Source organism: Budorcas taxicolor, chromosome X (assembly GCF_023091745.1).
Source record: "Budorcas taxicolor isolate Tak-1 chromosome X, Takin1.1, whole genome shotgun sequence".
Taxonomy (NCBI): domain Eukaryota; kingdom Metazoa; phylum Chordata; class Mammalia; order Artiodactyla; family Bovidae; genus Budorcas; species Budorcas taxicolor.
In genome coordinates this window covers 21,320,164-21,326,631 of record NC_068935.1, presented here as the reverse complement: position 1 = coordinate 21,326,631, position 6,468 = coordinate 21,320,164, and positions in this window count along the sequence as shown.

The window sequence follows — 6,468 nt, the reverse complement described above, 5'->3', positions numbered from 1 at the left end:
GTTTTATTTCATATGATGGGAACATAAATGTGTAACTCAGTGGGGGTTAATTCTTATTCATTTTTAAAAATGTTCATAATATATCAACAAATCAGAAAAGATAACCTTGATAAACAATCTGTCTGGATTTTTTGTTTCAAACAAAAATATTCCATATCTGTATGTTATATCAGCTAGGTCACAAAAACAGTCGCACATGGATTTTTGTTACACAGTAATAATGTCAATGAAAACAGTGCCTGGGAGTTAGGACTTTTTAGTTGGAAATTCGTTCTTGTAAGTCACATTGGCAGATGTCTCAACATTATTTCTACTAAATTTTAGGTCTGTGGCCCTGAAACTATCACTCAGAAAGTGAGCAAAGTTGATCTTTGTTCATACACTACATTTCTGAAGTAGGAATTCTTCAGTTTCTGGTTATTTTTTACATTTACACTTACCTTGAAGTAATACTCGACATAATCGTAATGTTAGAAACATGTATTACTTTTTGGCCTCTCTTTTCCTCATAGTAGTGGTAGAAGGGCTCCTTGGTCAAATACCTTTTCACTCTCCTGTAAGATTCCCGGTGTTCCTCTTGTCATATCTGTACCTCTTGTCACATCTGCAAATAAGCATCATTGATATTTATTGGTTGGTTTTCTTTGCCAGTTTTCCCTAGGTACCTGTTAAACAAGAGTTAAGATACTGATGTCATCTCAGATAAAAATGTTTATGTCCACATGGTCTTGCCCTGCATGGCAGAGGAGGGAGGAGCAAGCTAGATATATATCAAATATATATCCAAAGGAATTCTGCAAGCAACTTTAGAATCTCACATGAAGTTTTATTACTTCCAACCACAAACTCTTGTTCTTTCCATACCTACAAAGTCCATTCTTTCTTGATGCCCTCCCTTGCAGTTGTCCAGGCAATAGCCATTTTTTGCTTGCTTTGACAAGGATGGTGAAATGTAGCTGAGATGCTTCGCAGTGAGGTGAATAGGATCTTAAAGTGAGCTTCTTGACTAATTTGCTCAGCCTGCAACAATCTCCTTCGAAAGGATCACAACCCATTTCCGTCCCTATCTATTGTTAAGATGCATTTTGTGGCTACTCTCCACAGATGGCTCCAGGATGCTGATGCTTTCACCAGGAACACCAGTGCCTAAACTCTTTGTTGGACCAAGGTGACATTGTAGATGCTGAATTCTTTGTTGTAACAACACTGCAGATAATTGCACTTAGAGTACTGACACTGTATTAGAGGTCGTGCATCATGTTGCTGCCAAAGCTGTTGGCACCCATGCTACTGATTCTTTTGTTTTCAATGTCCTATGGAGATTTACTGCAGTAAAGCAGCCTCCTTGCTAAAGGGTTCAGACTCCAGTCTCCAAGGCCTGGCCTAAAATACAATCTGATATACACCATGCTATAGTTAAAGTCTATCTCTCATCCTCAGATACTAATTTATTTCTGAGAGTCAGATTTGTTTACTTTCCCATACAACTGTTTCTCAGAAGAATCCTTAGGTCCTAGAACAATATCTTTTCCAGCCTCACCAATGATCCTGATAATGCTCAGATTGTATCTGGAGCCCCTGTTAACATTCTTCCCCTTCCCATTAACCCCAGTAAAAAGTTTGCTGTCTTTATTTAGAGTCTAACCCCACCCAATAACCAGCCTGAGCAATTGACACTCCTTCCAGTGAGAGCTTACACAACACTAAGTCATTGAGAAGAGAGAAAAGTGGAGCCATCTGGTCTTGTTTATTAGCTCACACAAGTTGCCACAGCTCTGTTGATACGGTCCCTGTCTGATGACTCACGGGACTCATCAGGAAGCTACTATTCAGTGCCTGCTTGGGACATGGCCATCTTTCTGTTGGGACATTGGTATATTTTATGAGATGTCTAATGGTCCTATCTTAGACGCACATCCCATAGCCATTTCCTTTTCGGAGTCATGAGGCCTCACTATCCACACTGCCAAGAATCAGGATGCAGGCCTTTATTTTTGTTATCCACATACCTCTTGCTTTCCATTTCCATTGTCTCTTAGCTCAAGGAACTATAGGAAAAACCCCAGTGGCCCCACCATTCACAACTCTTACCAATTAATTTAACATACATCTCCCATATAATTTAGCCAGAGGCAGGGTAGGGTGAGGTTCACAGGAACATTTTAAATATCTGTTAGAAAGAACTAAAGAGCCTCTTGATGAAAGTGAAAGAGGAGAGTGAAAAAGTTGGTTTAAAACTCAACATTCAGAAAACTAAGATCATGGCATCTAATCCCATCACTTCATGGCTAATAGATGGGGAAACAGTGGAAACAGTGACAGGGCTTTATTTTGGGGGGCTCCAAAATCACTGCAGATGGTGACTGCAGCCATGAAATTAAAAGACACTTGCTCCTTGGAAGAAAAGTTATGACCAAGCTAGTCAGCATATTAAAAAGCAGAGACATTACTTTGCCAACAAAGGTCCATCTAGTCAAAGCTATGGTTTTTCCAGTAGTCATGTTTGGATGTGAGAGTTGGACTATAAAGAAAGCTGAGCACTGAAGAACTGATGCTTTTGAAGTGTGGTGTTGGAGAAGACTCTTGAGAGTCCCTTGGACTGCAAGGAGATCCAACTAGTCCATCCTAAAGGAAATCAGTCCTGAGTGTTCATTGGAAGGACTGATGCTGAAGCTGAAACTCCAATACTTTGGCCACCTGATGTGAAGATCTGACTCATTTGAAAAGACCCTGATGCTGGGAAAGATTGAAGGTGGGAGGAGAAGGGGATGACAGAAGATGAGATGGTTGGATGGCATCACTGACTCAATGGACATGGGTTTGAATAAGCTCCGGGAGTTGGTGATGGACAGGGAAGCCTGGTGTGCTACAGTCCATGGGGTCACAAAGAGTCGGAGATGACTGAGTGACTGAACTGAACTGAGAAAGCCTTGGAATAGGTATCCAGCATCTACTTGAAGCTTTTTTTTTTCTTTTTTTGTATATATGGATAGGTTGTTTCCCTGGTGGCTCAGACCGTAGAGTCTGCCTGCAATGCAGGAGGACCCATGTTCGACCCCTGGGTTGGAAAGATCTCCTGAAGAAGGAAATGGCTACCCAATCCAGTATTCTTGCTGGAGAATTCCATGGACAGAGGAGCCTGGTGGGCTACAGGGCCGTAAATAGTTGGACATGACTGTGAGACTAACACTTTCACTTTCAGTTCACTCTTACTATCTTCAGCTTTGAGATTTTTAATTGAAATTGTGACCAAAAAGTCCCATTTGTAAGTCTGTAAATTTTCCCTCAATAAATGTGAATCTTCCCCCTGAGTATAGCAAAGTGCATGTACTTCCCTAAGTCTTCCATGTTCTCTTAGTAATAGTCCTCTTCCAAGGCTGGAGAGAGCCCTCTCCAGCATCCTGAAATGCAGGCACACTTAGTGTGCTGGGGATGGATAACATTGTGGGACTACCTCAAGGGGAGTGCTGGTCAGAGATAATGAGAAAAATAAAATAAGGAAGCATTTTATTTATTGTATCGTAGAACAAACCAAGGAGAAGGCAATGGCAACCCACTCCAGTACTCTTGCCTGGCAAATCTCATGGACGGAGGAGCCTGACAGGCTGCAGTCCATGGGGTCGCTAGGAATCGGACACGACTGAGCGACTTCACTTTCACTTTTCACTTTCATGCATTGGAGAAGGAAATGGCAACCCATTCCAGTGTTCTTGCCTGGAGAATCCCAGGGATGGGGTAGCCTGGTGGGCTGCCGTCTCTGCGGTGGCAGAGTCAGACATGACTGAAGCGACTTAGCAGCATTAGCAGCAGCAGCAGGACAAACCAATGCTATGTACTTTAATTGCTCTAATTTACATAGTCACTAATTAGTATAAATAAGTCAATTGTTAACATAGAATTCCAGGGGAGATAGTAAGCTCCTATATCCCAGGGATGAAAACAGCTTATTTAATATCTTGTGAGGGATAGGTAAAGAAGGGCATGAGACTGGCACTATGGAGAATACAGGCAATAGAGTGCTTTGTAAATAGCAAGTTACTGCAGCAGGCTACCTTGCTCATTCGGGGACTATATTACTAGATACAGACCATGCTCAGTTCAACTTTGGGATGCTATCAAGCCAACGTTCATAGAAATTATGGGAATTAAAATATTTAAATATGTGTAACAGACCTTATGGGTAAGATCCAATGACTGGGATGTACATGTATATGTGGCAGTATTGCAAATTTTTGAAATTTTGCAAGAAGACAAGGGTGTCTGATAAACACTCAGAGGAGATAGTGTGAAGAAGTGTACTTTCTCAAATGTAAGGTGACCATCTTATTATCGATTGATTGATCAATTGGCAGACTTTTCTTTTCTCCAGCATCACCTAATAATGTATGGTAACCCAGGGTGGAGACTCCCTGACTGATGTCTAACTGTGCTGTAATCTTTTAGTGACAGTGCCTTGCAGCCCTTCAGCCGAGATGACTGTCTCCTTTGGACAGTCTCCTCAGTTTTTGGAACAAAGCCAAAGGAAGCAAACCCCAGGGTTTTCAGGGAACCCTTTGGTTCATTCAACCAGGAAGCCCGACACCAGGACAGTCTCCAGCTGTCACACAGGTGATATGGCAGCATTCAGGGCAAAGCCAAGAACACATTTAATCAAAAGGACAAGTGAGACATGGGTTCAGTGGAAGGAGTAAGCCAAGATATTGAAACAAGGCTGCAGACTGCACATCTATCAGTGAGGAAAGCTTTAACCCTCCCAATGATGCATGATGGGTGTTTGGCCTAATGAACTATGAGACATTATTCTCTGTTAAATAGTAGGAATTCTTTCCACTTATAAAGAAAAAGAGGAAAATAAAAATAAGTTTCCACATGGATCACTCCCAGCTGTATATGGTGCTTTGTAAATGTCTAGTTAGGTAGTTTACTGAGGAGTCATGGGGATTTTTCCTCTTAAGGTAAGATCTTCTTAATTAGGTGGCCTAGGAGTGTGAAGGCTGCCAGGAGAAGAGTCAGTGGTCTTGACCAAGGGAGTAATAAGACAGATAATGGAAAAGAAGTTTCTGACTTTTCAGGATCCACAGGGGATCGATCACCTTGGCTGAACTCATGACGTGCTGCTGTCCAAATTGAAGGAACAACAAAGCAAAAAATAGCTGTGAAAACTAAGTAACAGGCTAATGGTGTCAAAAATGTCAAAGGACACTTGAAAATTCTCTCCTCCACAAAAGCAATGAAAAAACAGGTAAAGTGTGTCAGAATCAACTTTTTCAGAGCTCTGGAAATTAACAAGAAGTTTATGGCAACTTTGGAAATGTTTATTTAAGAAAAGTGGCTAAATCTCGAAACAGTGAGCTTGTGGTGTTTTAACAACTCTTATTTACACTGCATTCTTTCCAGCTCAGTGGTAGTCCGGAAAACCAGTATAGTTCATAATCACAATAAAAACCAACATAATGGGAACACTGGAGGGAGCAGGACAGTTTTGGAAATCCTTCAAAGCCTCACTCCAAGAGAACTGCTATTATTTGACTGATCCTGGAATGCTCCTACTTGCAAGGATATAGTCAGAGCTCACATAGTCCTAAAAGCCTTTTTCTTGAGGGTATTTGTCAAAAATATATACAGGCATTATTTAACTTCAGTATTGCCTTAAGTGGTGGATAATAGTTAGGACAAAAAAAAAAATAGGCTAACCAAAGTCTTAAAATGAAAAGCTGGAGAATGAGATGTCCAATAGACTTTAAAAAGTTCTTATGTATCCCTGAGAGTCTAGATGGCCAAATACATTCCTAGACTGTGAGCAGCTCATCAAAGGACTGAGAAAGACCTAAGTACTGAAAAAGGTAACTATATAGGTAAATATAACAGATAATTAAATATATTTTTGTTTATAATTTTTCTATATAATTATAATTATATAATTTTCTATATAATCAATCAGTTATTATAAATCTGTGTTGATGGGCATACCATCAGTTCAGTTCAATTGCTCAGTTGTGTCCGACTCTTTGCAACCCCATGGACTGCAGCACACCAGGCTTCCATGTGCATCACCAACTCCCAAGCTTGCTCAAACTCATGTCCATCAAATTGGTGATGCCATCCAACCATCTCATCCTCTGTCATCCTCTTTTCCTCCTTTGATCTTTCCTGACATCAGGGTATTTTCCAATAAGTCAGTTCTTCACATCAGGTGGCCAAAGTATTGGAGTTTCAGCTTCAGCATCAGTCTTTCCAATGAATATTCAGGACTGATCTCCTTTAGGATGGGCTGGTTGGATCTCCTGGCAGTCCAAGGGACTCTCAAGAGTCTTCTCCAACACTAGAGTTCAAAAGCATCAATTCTTCAGTGCTCAGCTTTCTTTATGGTCCAACTCTCACATCCATACATGACTACTGGAAAAACCATAGCTTTGACTAGATGGACCTTTGTTGGCAAAGTAATGTCTCTGCTTTTTAATATGCTGT